Below are 16271 nucleotides of genomic sequence, written 5' to 3' on the forward strand. Positions count from 1 at the left end.
TTGTCTTTTTTTGGAACTAGAAGGGCTTATCCACACTAATACTAAAGAGAACATATTTGTTGATGTTTGTTACGATTAAACTCAAAAACTACTGGATATCCACTAAATTTGACACAGATATAGAAATACTACTACTCTTTTATGGAACTTCCCACGGCAACGACATACTTTGACTGAAACACTCAAAAAACACTATCGTCGCATCAAAAAATGTATATTCTATTTGAACACCTTTATTCATCTGCGTTTTTCTTTCATTTCTCTATACTTATCATCATCCTTGGGTTTCCCCGATCGAATCTTCTCTGGGGTGCCCATGAGCTCTTAATCTAAATGCGAAATGGTTTTGGTACAAAAACGCATTTCTTTGATACGTAGCCAAATTTATAGTCGTTATGCATATGTGACACGCCAGTTTATTTTTATTTACAAAATTAATTACAACAGTCCGGACAACATAAAGGAGGGATCGAAATGTATGTTCGTTTGTCCATCTGTCATAATTAAAATCTTGTTTATAATAAATTACATAAAAATTCATATAAATAACTCAAGTGATGGAATATGTTCAACACAGAACTAATCTCGCTTGACTTAGATGGATAAAGTAAAATGCTTACAAAAAAGAACTCAATTTATTTACGAGAATAACACAACGACGTTCAAATTTAAAAATATCATGAAAATATTTTCTAGCAGGTGGAACTTGTTAGCCACAACCCTCATAGTTTCACATTAAATTTTAATACCCAGAGTAGTACAAAGGGTTTAACGTATGACATAGCCAGTGAATAAACACAGAAACAAGCACGGAACCAGAGTACAATGTAGATTGGAGCACTTACGCCGGATGACCTATAAAATGAATAAGTAATCAAACGCCAAAAATAATCGTATTACATTGGACAAACAAAGAAATTTTTAAGATTCAACCAACCTAACATACTCGTAGGAAAATCCAAAACTTTTATATCATGAAACTGCTCTTTTTCTTTTAATAAAACACTTTGTTCATCTAATAATAGCTTTTTTGGTATTCAGTCGTACCGAGAAATGATAAAATCGGACATGTGATGAATATCTTCAACGTCAACCCATATCAAAATTCAACAGGGCACGACGCTGAAACGAAAACCAAAACCGCAATTGGTTTTCGGGGAAAAACGAATACAATTAAAAAAATATATCTAAAAATAAGATATAATAACCCTATAATTTGCGCTTAATCAAACCTACGATTATAGACAAACACAAGAGAATGTAATGATACTAAAGTAAAGGGAAAGCAAACTTGCAATTTTCAGATTCCTAGTCGAGGTCCAGTAATACTGTATAAACAATATAAAATTGGTAAGATAAGCTCTTTGAATTAGAATCAAAATAATACCTATTACACCTTGACGCCAGCCGTCGCAATCAATCATACAGATACACAAACATAAAATCACGTCTCTATCCCGGAGAGGCATAGACTAGTAGCAGTCAGATCAGAATACAAATTTTGTTCTTGTTATTTCAAAGAAGTTTTTTTTACTTTGTTATTTATGTATAGGTAAGCGCGGCAAGAACAGTTCCATCGTTGCTGGCACGATGGGCATGCTGTCAACTCCTCTACTTTTTGTTATTGTCAATCAGTGTTAGCTCTATATTTGCTATACGACTGTGCCCGCTTACAAGATCTTGATCTAAGGAATATTAACAAACATATTTCAAAGGATTATGTACTTTTTCCTTAACCAAGTGCATACTTTAGAGTGCCGATGTCGCCTCCAATGGATCTTCTTGGCACAAAGATTAACTTTCTGTACCACTACAAATTTGTGAAAAAAATCCATACAAAGGCTTTAAATTTCACATGGACAGCGTGGAAGTTAATACCATTGTAACCAATTCAGAGATAATAAGAAAACAAACTACAGCCCCTTTCAATACGCTGAAGCAAAATAAAATAACAGATTGAATGCTGTGTTGTTAATAAATAAAAGATGATCTTGGAAATATAAAGGAACTAACTGTTGTCCAGATCTGGCTTGACTTTTGTGGGAATTTCTAGATAAAAATAATAATAAAGGACTTACTTAATACAGATTTTAAAACAAGGGCTAAATTGTCGAAATATACAGCGATACACAACTATCGCCATTACAATTATTGTCCAAGAATCAACTTTTACAAAACAACTCATAGGAAATAAGAAGATGGCAAAAAATTAAAACTTAACTAATAAATTTTAATTTAATAGTAACCAAATATAAACAAATTCAAAACAAAAATCCTGGAACGGATAATGAATAACCGCCTGATCCAATTTTTAGAATCCAATAAACTACTATCCCCATTCCAGTATGGATTCCGAGCCGGTAGGTCAACTAGTGACGCAGTTCAGGAATTAACCAATGCCATCATCTCCTCCCTAGATAATAAAGAGAAATGTCTTGTAATATTCCTCGATCTAAAGAAGGCATTCGACACTGTCCCCATACCACGCTTACTAGGCAAACTAGAAAGAATAGGAATTAGGGGAATTACCCTTTCACTGTTCCGGGACTTCTTGACCCTCAGAAAACAAAGAACCAGAATAGGAAACTGGACCAGTGAAGAGTCAGAAGTAACATGTGGTGTACCACAGGGCAGCTGCATCTCTCCTACCCTCTTCCTGGTCTATATTGATAGTTTGTGCCGAATCCAACTTGACAGTGGTAGAATTTTTGCCTTTGCAGATGACACTGCACTCTTCTTTAAAGGAAATAATTGGGACGAAACGTTCGACATAGCCCAAAATGGACTTCACTTAGCAAACAACTGGCTTACTAGCAACCGACTGACTCTTAACACAAGCAAAACCAAATACGTTACATTCTCATTCAAAACTAATCTACAACCGCCACCAACCTTCACCTTAACCGCTCACGATTGTAACCAAATGTTCCAAAATTGTACATGCCCCCAATTAGAAAAAGTTGAACACTTAAAATACCTAGGAGTCATTATAGACCAAACCCTATCGTTTAAACAACATACGGAAACCCTAACAACTAGACTGCGCAAACTAGTCTATATATTTAAAACTATTAGACATATATCCGACCGTAAAGTGATACTGATGGTGTACAACGCCCTATGCCAATCGCTCATCAACTACTGTATTACCACATGGGGGGGAGTAGCCAAAACACACCTTCTAGAAGTCGAAAGAGCCCAAAGATGCATTCTTAAGGTAGCAGCGAGCCTCCCCTTTCGTCACCCAACTGATGAACTATATAAACATTGGGACGTACTCACAGTCAGACAATCATATATATTACGCATCACCCTTACACAACACTCTTACATCCAATATGACCCAAATAAATTCATAGACAGGCGACGGAACAGAACAGTTTGCGTAATACCCCCTCTCAACACAGCTACTGCAACTTCTTTCTTCTTTTACCTTGGACCGTACATTTACAACAAAATAAACAAACATTTAAATATATACCCACTACACAAATATAGCTGTAAAAAAACAATTATAACCTACCTAAAAACATTAAATTATACAGACACAGAAAAGCTACTTGAACAAATTATTTAGCACAACCACCAATGCAATTCCTCACCACTAAATCTTCCTCCAAATAAAAAACCACTTTCGTACACATAAACAACACATCCTTCTCACAACCACACATACAATACAAATTAAACAGCCCAAATATGTTAGTACCTACTCAATCAAATCCATATTAGTACCTAATCATACAATACTTATATTATTTAATAATAGTTAACATAAGATAAAAGTATAGATAATAAATGCTACGAGTATGTAGTTATGTGTATATGTGGATGTATAGATACGTATATTTATACATGTATATGATGTATATATATACGTTCATACAAATTCATAAGTGTATCCGTAAACGATACATATTCAAGCACCAGTGACTACAACAAGTACTCCAAGGGAGGGGCCTAGTCACCTGTAGGACAGGTTTCTTAGGAGACCTATTTCAGGGACTAGTCTCTTCACAAAGTGTACAAGTTCGTTCAAGTCTCTGACTTCAGAACTTAGTTAAGTTATCTATAGCGCTTCCTTCCTTATGTATTTATTTGTGAAGAGAAAATAAACGTTTTTTTTTTTATTTTATTTTATTTATTTATTAATTCATGATACAGGAGGACAGCCTGACCAACAAAACCAGATTTGTATCAATGTATTGAAATAAGAAATATAATCTATTTTTAAAACTTTCCTATGAGTTCCAAGTCCCAAGAAAGCACCAATGTTGATCATGCTTACAAATATTTCAAATCTACATCTCTCTCCCATCAAATCTACATTCATAGAAAAGTTTGTACATAAAAACGTAAGAAAGCACATGGATAGTGCAGTATCATGTGAGCGCAAACACTATGATCACTATAGGTTAGTGAGAGGACATCGTGCGCGGTCAAGGCGAGTGAGCCGATACCTGCTGCCGATGACACCGCGCTCACAAGATTAATCTTCAATTTGAACACAAATGCACACAATCACAACAATAATAGTTCAAACCAAAGTGGACTGTTTGCAAATCTGTGGATTTAGGATAAAACGTAGGTAACATAAAGCGGAATGTTAATTTAGAAAGAAACTATTTTTGAGTTTCATATAAAAACACATGGAATAATAATGAAAACCGCCCTAATAAGAATACAAGTTCTTGTCCTAAACCCACAGGTTTGATAAAATAAACTTCTGGGTTTAGGTTTAAATTGAAACCCAAACAAGAAAACGCTTTCATGGTTTTCAATGTTCATACATACATGCATACATAAAATAGAATAGAGTCAACAAAAGACAAGTCGTCAAAAGCTAGCGCCACAAATGAGAAGAAATTGTTTTTATAAAACTTAAGAAGAGGATGGAGTTATTTAGTTATAAATAAGTGTAATAGCGGGGCATTTGAATAGCCAATAAATCGAATAAAAGACGTATTTGTCGTGCACACTGCAAGTTCAGTGCAGTCAATAAATAGCTCCATCACTGCGCTCAAATGAAGGCAATAAACTTCAATTGAACTATAAAATTGTAAGAGCTGCCAATTGTCATTAATTCATCGCATTCAGCTTAAATGTTCAATTCTTTTACAAACAAAGCTTAATTATATTTGACCTATTTTTACCTGTAGGTTATGATATTGTATTTAAAAATATGTATGAGTGTTACTACCAACTACTATACCTAATTATTGTAAAAAAAACTGACACGTGCCCAATTGCCAACAAATACTTAACTCTGCAGACGTAATTTAATAAGCTAATGGTGTTTAACCTATGTTAGTAATATATAAATGACATTATTCTATTATTGTGTTATCATCGATTATATTACTTAGTACGTTTCATGCTAAACTTCTTTGTCAAATAATCATTACAGCGGAAACGAAGAAAAAATTCAAGTAAATATTTACGTCGAGTTTGCCAGCGAATGAAGCTGTATCAACCAAAATTAATTAGGGCGTTATTGAAGTGAACGCCTTAATTCAGCACCTATTAGCATTTAAAATTAATAATTTAAGCAGCCCAGACTTCTAGGAACAAGTTTTAGTTATTTTAGTTGACCACGATCAGTAAGGCCGATCCAATGATAGTTAATAACATTTACAAACTGACTTGCGTGTTTACCCGTGTATTTGCAAATCAAATCCAACGTAATGTGTGTATTAATTTCCAACAGCAGCTGCTGTATGTCACTGGACCTAATGATTTATGCCAGCTGATAAGTCCTAACTTAGTTTATAATTACGAACCAATTCTATTTTGCATTGATAAAGAGTCGCTGTGATACTGATAAACGATTACTAGCAAAATTATAACAAATTGCTCGCACCTTATATTTCACAAGGGATTAGGTAAGCTTTTAAATAGGTGAGTTTGGGCTCTAGAATATCTCGAATAATAATATAAAATAACATATTTATCTTAATAAGTTATCAAGAGGTTCATAAATACCTGAAGTATTGTTAAATTTTTTTTAATTGGGCTACACCCATCTGAACTTTTCACATTTTATTTGCAATCAGAAGAAAATGCTGCAGTGCAGTTTGTTACCGCTTCTTCTCCACTGACGTTTTTGAAGCGGCAGTAAACTTAGTTTTAAGTAATTTATTTGACGACAACCAATGTTGTGAAACCAAAATATATGACAATTATTAAGTGATAAGAAGTGTCCTATAATAATTGAAACATATGAATTTGAATCAAAACAATGCACAAAAAATTCACATAACAAATCGTATTTGAAACTCTATAAAGATTTAAAAAAAAAATACACCCAGATTAACGATAATAATGATAAATGAATCGCGAGAGGCGTGGAGTGTCTTCATAAACAAGACTGCCTAAGGGCCCAGGCACCCTGTGGCGCTGTCCAGATGTACTAACTTACTACTTAGTGTCCTTAAAATATTTGCAGCTGGATAAAAACAAGTTAACACTAGTAATTTAAGCCCTCGAAGTATTCAATCAGATTCACGCAATAAGCGTGGGTTCACGTAAAGTCAATTCGACAACTAGTCAAATAGAAAAGTAAATACCGTAGTAATATGTCCGGTCGTTAGTGGGCAGTGTGAAGCGTGTTGGGCTGTTCACGGGCAGCAATTGCGCAATACTGACATAACAGCGCCTTGACATTGTTGATCTCATACACGGCGCACCGTGCCAAAGCTATCAGGTGAGGCGGTCAGAAACAGCAGCTCGTGAATCGACGGTAGAATATGAATTACTTACACAAGGATACTGGACACGTGGCAATGAAGTGATGCCATTAAGAGGTAGTCTTCACGAATAGTTACACAAATAGATAGTCACATTTTTGATAGGCGACTGAGGGATAGGCTTATAAACTTGGGATTCTTCTTTTAGGCGATGATGGGCTAGCAACCTGTCACTATTTGAATCTCAATTCCATCATAAAGCCAAACAGCTGAACGTGGCCTATCAGTCTTTTCAAGACTGTTGGCTATGTCTACCCCGCAAGGGATATAGACGTGATTATATGTATGTATGTATCTATTTTTGATATTAGAATAGTAGAACATCATGTGACGAAGCGTTTGTAAAACAGCGTGGTGAGTTGGATAGGACAAGGCCGCTGCCAACGAGCCATGAGTACCATCAATTTGACACTACTCACCTCCTCTCATTGAACAAAGTGGAACGTGTAAATGAAGAAACGAAACATTACTCTGTAATCGTTTAACAAGCGTCGGCAATGGCGAAACAGATGTCACATTGGAAACCAATATCAATCCAAACATTGAATTGATTATGGATGAAGTAACTAACGCTAAGTTAACTTCGACGCGGCAGATAACTTGTTTAGTGATGGTCGAACAAACGAATGAATTTGTTTAAACAAAAATCTTTAATAAACTTATTAACATTTGGTTCCACACTACGCAAATAAACATTTATTTGCATACATATGTACTGCAATGGCCAGTTACAAACAACTATTATTTAGACACTGTTTATAATGGTAATTTAAGTAAGTTCGCTTTTCAACTAAAAATATGAAGTACGAATATAAAATGCTACATTTATATTACCAGCAAGTTGTTAACTATGATAGGTAAATTATTGCTACAAAATGAACGAAAAATCTCCAAAAAGCCAACAGGCTTAAAACTTTAATATTTTAGGATGTATCTGAAAGTTGTACGGTGAAAGTGATATAGCAAGTATCGAATGAAAAGGCTACGTGGCAAGTGATAAAATACCAGCAGAACAAATTAATACAAATGACTTTTAAGCCGTCAGGCTTTCAAAGCTTTTACATACAAGGATCAATTGAAACGTCTGGAAAAAGCTAAAAATTCAGTTTTGGTATCTATATGAAGATGATTAAAAAATATTTATTCAATGTCTTCTCAAGTTAGTCTCGGTAAACGCTGAAACTGTTATAAGTACAGAAACATAATCATCAATCATCATCCCAGCACTAATACAAAAAAGAATAGGACCACTCCATCTCTTTCCCGTGGATTTCGTAAAAGGCGACTTAAGAATAGGCTTATAAACTTGGGATTCTTCTTTTAGGCGATGGTCTAGCAACCTGTCACTATTTGAATCTCAATCTATCATTAAGCCAAACAGCTGAAGGTGGCCTAACAGTCTTTTCAAGACTGTTGGCTCTGTCTTCCCCGCAATAGACGTGAGTATATGTATGTATATAACCATCAACTTTTCTTTGTGAAAACTAAATTTATCAACGAAACCTCTTTCATATTCCTTTTTTCTATTTCAGTAAAAATCTTCAAAAATAATTGACGCAACAATATGAAATGAAGTAGTTTGAAAGTGATCACACTGACATTTCACTTGTTCCCATTTCGCATCATTTCCGCGCCACGAATTTGGAGTACTGTGTCACTTTTTTATTTGTATGCAAAACAATATCATTCATTTGATAAAAACCTTTCGTTTCAATATGAACTCATTACTATATTTAAAAGATGTGTATCAAAACCTTCGGTTAGTTCTTTCTACGATAAAATCTTTCATTTTACCTACTAGGTATTAGAAATAGAGTTACTTCATCTGCATGAAATTTTGCTTACGTATTGCATAGAGTACGGAAAAGGCATAATTAACTAATCATCTCGGTAAAAACTTAAGTAAGTAAGTAAGATTTTAAAATACAGATATTAAATAACATCAAAATTTCGCTCGGATATAGTTATCAGTGTCTAATTTTAAAGTTGAGAACCGTTAACTTTTAGTTTTAAAGGTCAAGTTTATCGTTTGAAGGAGTTCCAAACGCTTTCCAGTCACGCCCAGGTTATCGGGGGTTCAGCTATTGCCGGTTATCTACATTTCACCAACAAGGTCAATGTCTATGCTTTGACACGTTAACACATCATGCCATTTAAAACTTAATACAATGAAGAAGTCTTTTAAAAAAAACTGAACGAAAAGGGTCATATTGAGACGTATTTTCTTTTAACAAATAAACAACAAACTAAAATAAAAAATAAACAAAAAGTTAACTCAAAGATGACGAAGCAGACATATGAGACATACGCACTAGCACAATCTAAGATCACGAGAAGTAAAAAAAGATGCTGTACGTACGATAAAATTTAGAACCATAAAATTTTAAGTAAGTATGGATAACCAGTACTTACTGAAAACTATGATAATGAATCATGCCAGTCTAATGACTTCATTATGAAACTATGTGCTGCTTAGCACCAGAAAATTATTCAATATGTAAATTTACTTGTAAATTCTTGTTTAGACACTTCCGGAAGTAGAAACTCCATACGGAAATGTCATTTAAACACATACGAAAAATTTTAAATTTTTCCTATCGTAAAATTTATCACACATTATAACGATATTACTAGCCAAGGTATAATTGCTCTAATTGATACCATATATATATTTAAATACATTTTGAAAATAAATCATAAAAAAATCAATACTCAAACAAATACTTTTCCAAACCAACCGATGATGATTAATGTCTGATTTTCAATGACCATGAACTGAAAGCGCCCACTGCCGGATGCTAAAGGGAACAGCGAAAAAAGTATTAATTCTAACAGATAGCTGTTACTCGACCCACATCGGTAACCTCGATATGGCGAAATCGCAATGTAATTTCGCGACGTACATTTTTTGGAACACTTTTACTTCGACACCGGGCGTACGGTCCAGCAACTCGTGAGTGTTCAGTGATGACACCAATTTCTCTTTCAATAGACATCCCGCGACTCAATGTGTAGCTTTAGGTGTACAGTGTTGCAAACCCCTTAGTTTCAAGTATACTAGATCTACAGTGGTTACGATGAAAAGTCAGTTTTCAGTTTTGAAATTCACTACAGTTTTCCCTTCTTCTATACAATTTTTAAGCGACCAAAAAAATCTTTTTAACTCCTAACGTCTCTTTAAACGTTACTGTAGTTTTAAGAGAAGACTTAAATAGAAACAGTAGCCACAGTACTTTTGATGTTAGCAATTACGAATTTACAACATATCCCCTTCTTTAACTTGCTGTAACACATTTCTAATCTATACTAATATTATAAAGCTGAAGAGTTTGTTTGTTTGAACGCGCTAATCTCAGGAACCACTGGTTCGAATTGAAAAATTCTTTTTGTGTTGAATAGACCATTTATCGAGGAAGGTTTTAGGCTATATAACCTCACGCTGCAACTATAAGGAGCAAATAAATAATGGAAAATGTGGTGAAAAATAACGGGGAAGATTATTAATCTTCAGCTTCAATGATGCCCAAAATAACAATTTCACACGGACGAAGTAGCGGGCACAGCTAGTTCTGTAATATTCTTGCTTCGGACATCCAAACGATTCAAGAAAGGGACTATTCGTCTGCTGTCTTTCTTATTCTATTTTTATCCCGCATCTCATTATTCATTTGTCTCATCATAGAACTCACAGCTTCCTCCATTTAGCTCTGCCAAATTCATTACATTTCCGCCACAATTCATATCAAGTCACTCAAAGTCCACATCATCGTTCTCCTAGCGTTAGTCCTGGTTGCGTCCTAATCTTTCTGGAGTGAGTCCCAGGGTCCTGATTGACTACGATTCTGGATTAAGTTATTCAAAATTTTTAACACAAAGCTACTCTCATTTAAAACGTCCTCACTAAATCAAAATGAATGCAACATCACAAGAAGCATTCCCAGATCGAACAATCTTGGCCGATAGTATCTAAAAGCATTACGAGATCAAAACTAAACCCACGCGCTCTTAAATTAACGTTGATAATCACAAATAATACACCTGCGTCAATTAACGTAATTATCTATACAAACACATTTCTGACAAAAATATAATATACGAACATTTAACACTAATACGTTGAAATGTCATAAACCAAGAAATTTTGCAAACATTTTAGTAAGTATAAAAGCGTAATGGTAGGTGTCGTGTGGTTCCCGGCAATAGGACCGCTCCATCACTTTCCCATGGATGTCGTAAAAGGCGACTAAGGGATAGGCTTACAAACTTGGGATTCTTCTTTAGGCGATGGACTAGCAACCTGTCACTATTCAAATCTCAATTCTATCATTAAGCCAAATAGCTGAACGTGGCCATTCAATCTTTTCAAGACTGTTGGCTCTGTCTACCCCGCAAGGGATATAGACGTGACCATATGTATGTAAGTATAAAAGCTGATGCAAATAAGACCCCTATGCATAAGAATTTATGGCAATTTTTTCCGCAAACTTTTCGCAATGTGCGTCATCATCACGTATATCGTCAGGCGAATGCACCCGCTGTATAACATGACTTTCTCTCTCGTACGCAATCACATTTGGTTAAATTTCGCTTTCTTAACGAGTCGTATCACTGCAAAATTGTTTTAAATCAAATTGGTGAAACATGTGTTTGCTGACTGCAAAGAAAATAAAACAGCAAATGTTAATGCGATTCAATATAAACTAACTGAAGATATGTAATGGGAAATAACAAGTGACATTTGAGCCAACGATGGTATTAGAGTTCAACACGTGGTTTGTGTAGACGTGTGACCAGCACCGAAATTAAAGAAAACCTGTTTCTGTTTAATTAAAAAAAAGGTTTTTGACTGCCTTACATGCCATAGTAACTTAAGAGGAAAATATATAAAAGATTTACTTATAAAGGGAAATATTTCAATCTAAAAATATGCCTAATTACTGGCCAATATTAACAATCTTTACCATACATACATATAATCGCGTCTTTATCTTTTGCGGGGTAGACAGAGCCAACAGTCACGAAAAACCCATTGGCCACGTTTAGCTGTTCGGCTTAATAATAGAATTGAGATTCAAATAGTGTCAGGTTACTAGCCCAACGCCTGAAATGAGTATCCCAAGTTTATAAGCCTATCCCTTAGTCGGCTTTTACGTCATCCATGGGAAAGAGACGCAATGGTCCTATTCTTTTATCCAATTGGTGCCGGCAACCACACGGCAGAATCTTTTACATTAACAATGACTTTAAAAGTAGTTAAAAGTTGTACTTAGAACTTTGTTCAACATCCATTATAACCATTAGGACAGGTTTACAAACATGAAAATTTTGTGACTGAGAGCGGAGGCGGGGACGGAGCGTCGAGAGCGAAACTAATACAGACTAGCCGTGGATTACTTTCATTTGAGACAACGAAAGTAAACTTTTACTTTCGATATGTAAAGGTTATGGTTAAAGTTCCCGGCACCAATAAAAACAAGAATCACACACAAACACTCCATCTCGTTCCCATGGATGTCGTAAAAGGTGACTAAGGGATAGGCTTATAAACTTGGGATTCTTCTTTCAGGCGATGGCCTAACAACCTGTCACTATTTGAATCTCAATTCTATCATTAAGCCAAACTGCTGAACGTGGCCTGTCAGTCTGTTCAAGACTGTTGGCTCTGGCTACCCCGCAAGGGATATAGACGTGATTATATGTATTTATGAAAAGGTTTTATATGTTTATACGATATCAGCATCGACTTAAACGTGATTAGATCAATTCAATATTGATTGATAAAGGATATTCAGCTGTTGATGTACTATTAACTAAATGTCCGTAATCTGCATTTCAGTTAACGTACGAGAATGATAAAAGTTGCAATATTATAATGATTAAATGCTCAGTATTAAAGCAACCGTTTGTTTTTAATATAACGCTCCTGATATATGTAGGTACCCACCCTAAAGACATGTTGTGAATCGGGTATCTATTCTCAATTCCATAAATATCACAGTTCGAGGACAAAATTTAAAGTTCAAGTAGATTATACTAATGAAGACATAAATAAATGTAGATACGTCAAAGTGATAAAACTATAAACCGGTCCAAATGAAAGTGAATCTTTTAATTGCTTTGAACAGATTGGAAACAGTGGATAAGTGGGACCAATGCCCAGATAGATAAACGATATAAGTGTTATTGTGATAATGAAAGCTAACATTTCAAAGCTGTCTTTCCAACAAACATCATTCCATGACCATTCGAAATTGATCTAAAAAGGACAGAAGTGTTCGTGTTATACATATGAAGTCTGCTGAAATATGCTGTGAAAAGGCTGGCAAAAATGTTTGTCCATTGCGTTTACTCTGTAAATGTCTAATACTACGAGTAATGTGTAATTTAGGACTTCATAGTTTTAATAATGTCAACTCTACTTTTCTAAACTATTGAATAGTGTTAGACAAGAAGTCAATGTGTGTATGCTGTGTCGATATGTTTATGTCGGTATGTAAAAATGTATGTAAGTAAGCGTCGGTGGTCGAATCGGTAAGGTGCCCGGTTAAAATGCGTGTGGCGCAAAAGGGCACAGGTTCAAATCCCACCCTGGCCATAAACCAATGACTATTTTCGAACTTACCGATGCTCTTACGGTGAGGGAAAACATCGTGAGGAAACCTGCACATTCAGGGAACTGAATGTGTAACCATGATCGATCCAATACGGGTTAGGTTCCCCTGCGAAGGTTGCGGTGGTCAGACGGGAGACGCTTCGTGTAAAAACCTGACTCACCCTATCCAGGATCCATGGTCAAATGCATACCCTGGGCTCCTCTCAAAAGTGGTGAGGATGCAACCGGGTTTAAAGCCATGAGGAAGAAGAAGAATTCAACCATAAAAACTTTACCAAATCATATCTTATAGTAGTACATAAAGTATCATACTTTGAAGCATATTTGAGGTCTAGAGCTAAGAATACAATATACATTTTCCTTACATTTGATGTCACTTGTTCGTACCCATTCACCAACAAAGGCTTAAACTGTATTTAAAATAAAACATCTTAAACCTCTTTATTTCCCAATACTTAATTAAGAAACCGAACGTTCGCAATGGATTGCGGTCAATGAACGATAACACTAGTTATCTCGTTTTTACGATCACACGTTACTAAACAGTAAGTTATTATGAAAAAATATCATCATAATAACTTCTTAGACATATTTCTGATTGCAGTAGCAATGAGCGTCGTTATATGAATAAAGTATTGTAGTCATTGGGGTTTTTAATAAATTGTGAACGATTTAAGTAAGGGCTACGACGGGTATGAACTTATAAAATTGCCCTTCACTAATATAGTTAACATAAATAAAAAATAAATTGAAAGAGCGTTAATTATTTTGATAGAAAATTATTTTTTGCTGCGCCTACCCCTTCATGCATCAATTAAGTAATAAACATCGATCAGAGCATAGCCTGAATTTGTTTTAGAATAGGTATATATAGGGATACGAAAAAAACATTTTCACAGCTTTGATTAAAATTTAAATATAAAAATTGTATTACCAAATACTACACTTGGATTTTACTAGAAATATACAGATAAGGCAAATGAGAAATATATTTCTGTGTCTGTCCTTTTAACTGCAGTATCTTACAGGGCAGATAAGACGTACATTACAAAACAAACAAACAGAATGCAGTCACTTCTTTTTTATCAGAACATATATCATTGCGTCAACGAGCACCAAGCAAGCTGGTAAAACACATCAAGTGCCTTCTAATGTTGTAATTTACAGTTGTGAAATGGTCAACTTTTGATGGAGATAATAACAGAAATTACAACAATTCATACATCTGTAGAAAGATCTTTCAATAATGATTAATCTTTTTTTTAACAAAAAATTAACATCATTAACAAAAATCAAATATCTTTCAAAGATGATGTTCAAATGAATAATGCCCTTTATATTATAAGCTTAATGATATAACGCTAATGAAATTTTAACAATAAGTACTTATTATTTTACGAAACGGTTAGTATAATTTTAATAATTTTTACTAAATTGCCGCTGACTGCGACAGCTAAAGTTATAGTAATAAAGTACGCGGGCTACTTAATGTTTTGCAAAGTGATATTTAGAATTGGATGATCCAAATTTGATTGACCGAGCGAGCAAGGTCTACCAATCAACTTGGGGCAGAAATACATTTTTTGTATGTTTGAAACGCAATAACTTTCGAACCGTTGGTCTAATTTTCACGAAATATAAAAGATATGTAAGATCTGTCAACATAATTTTTAAGTTCGTGGGTATCGAAATCGGTTCAGTAGTTTTTGAAATAATCACAATTTTGTAAAAAAAAAAATATTTTCGCCGTGAAGAATAGTTTAATCAGATTAAGCCACTGGCAACAACTAAATAAATAAAAACCTACACACAGCGTCCCTACTGTCAAAAGAGAAAACCCAGTTGAACAATGCAAAATTATTCTAATGCTTTTACCAAAACGAATTTAACAACGTACCTACTATTGTTCATATTGGTAATAATATCAGAGCCCTTAGAAGTAAAGGTCGAACGTCTGGAGGTCGAAGGAGCGCCAGGATACTTATTTATAGCGCATGATTTATACAGTACTGGATAATTACCGGGACTCGAATAGCTCACGCTCCGATCGATACAGTGTAAAATCATAGAACAGTCTGCCAATTTATGACCAGACAGAATTCCCAGACAATAAATTAAGGCAAATCAAACGAAAGTTAAACGAGTTAATTTTCAGAAAGGCAACTATGTAAATGAGTCGTCAGATGAAAGTTGTAATAATAAAACTTTCAGGCATGATAAAGGTCTTCTTGTCAACTCTTTGATGACAAAACAAATTCTCATATTCTCGTTCAAATTTATATCCTTTACGGTCTCTAGAATAGAGCGGATGAATTCATGACTGTCAAGATTAGGCGATCACTTGTTACGTTATCGGAACGTGGGCGATACCAAAGATGCAGGACAAATGCACTGTTGTATTATTAAAAATATGTGTAACACATTTTCATATGTAAACTTGTATTAACTACATGCACGAAGGAGACCGCCAAGGCGCACTGAATTTATACTTTAAGATTTTGTTACGGAACACAATGGCATGTAAATGCTGAGTAACTGAGTCCATTCATTACCACCCAACACATCGAACACATTATAAGTATCGAACAACCAAATCGAAAATAATTCCATACGATTCTGAACCTAATTTATACCTGCATGATGCGTATGTACGTGCCTGATCCTTGGCACTGATATGTTAATTTTATTACACCAGTTTAAAAAAATCCCAACCGGTTCCATTTGGAAAAGGAACGTAAGTGACACGAAAATTATGACCTTCCACATATACAATAACATTGTCAAAATTGAGAGAAAAATAAAATAAAAGTTTAACAACAACTGTTTGCGACAAAAAAAACACCAATATAAAGATAGGAGAGTAAACATTTGTTTTGTATATAACATGATGTAAGACAACTGGTTTAAATAAT

General features: G+C 34.7%; 1 protein-coding gene across 2 annotated transcripts in view; it reads right to left on the reverse strand.

Moving 5' to 3' along the window:
- Nucleotides 1-16271, reverse strand: part of LOC106133512 (solute carrier organic anion transporter family member 74D) — a 57395-nt gene that overhangs the window by 33782 nt on the left and 7342 nt on the right. The window lies entirely within an intron of this gene.

This window comes from Amyelois transitella, chromosome 3, assembly GCF_032362555.1.
Source record: "Amyelois transitella isolate CPQ chromosome 3, ilAmyTran1.1, whole genome shotgun sequence".
Taxonomy (NCBI): domain Eukaryota; kingdom Metazoa; phylum Arthropoda; class Insecta; order Lepidoptera; family Pyralidae; genus Amyelois; species Amyelois transitella.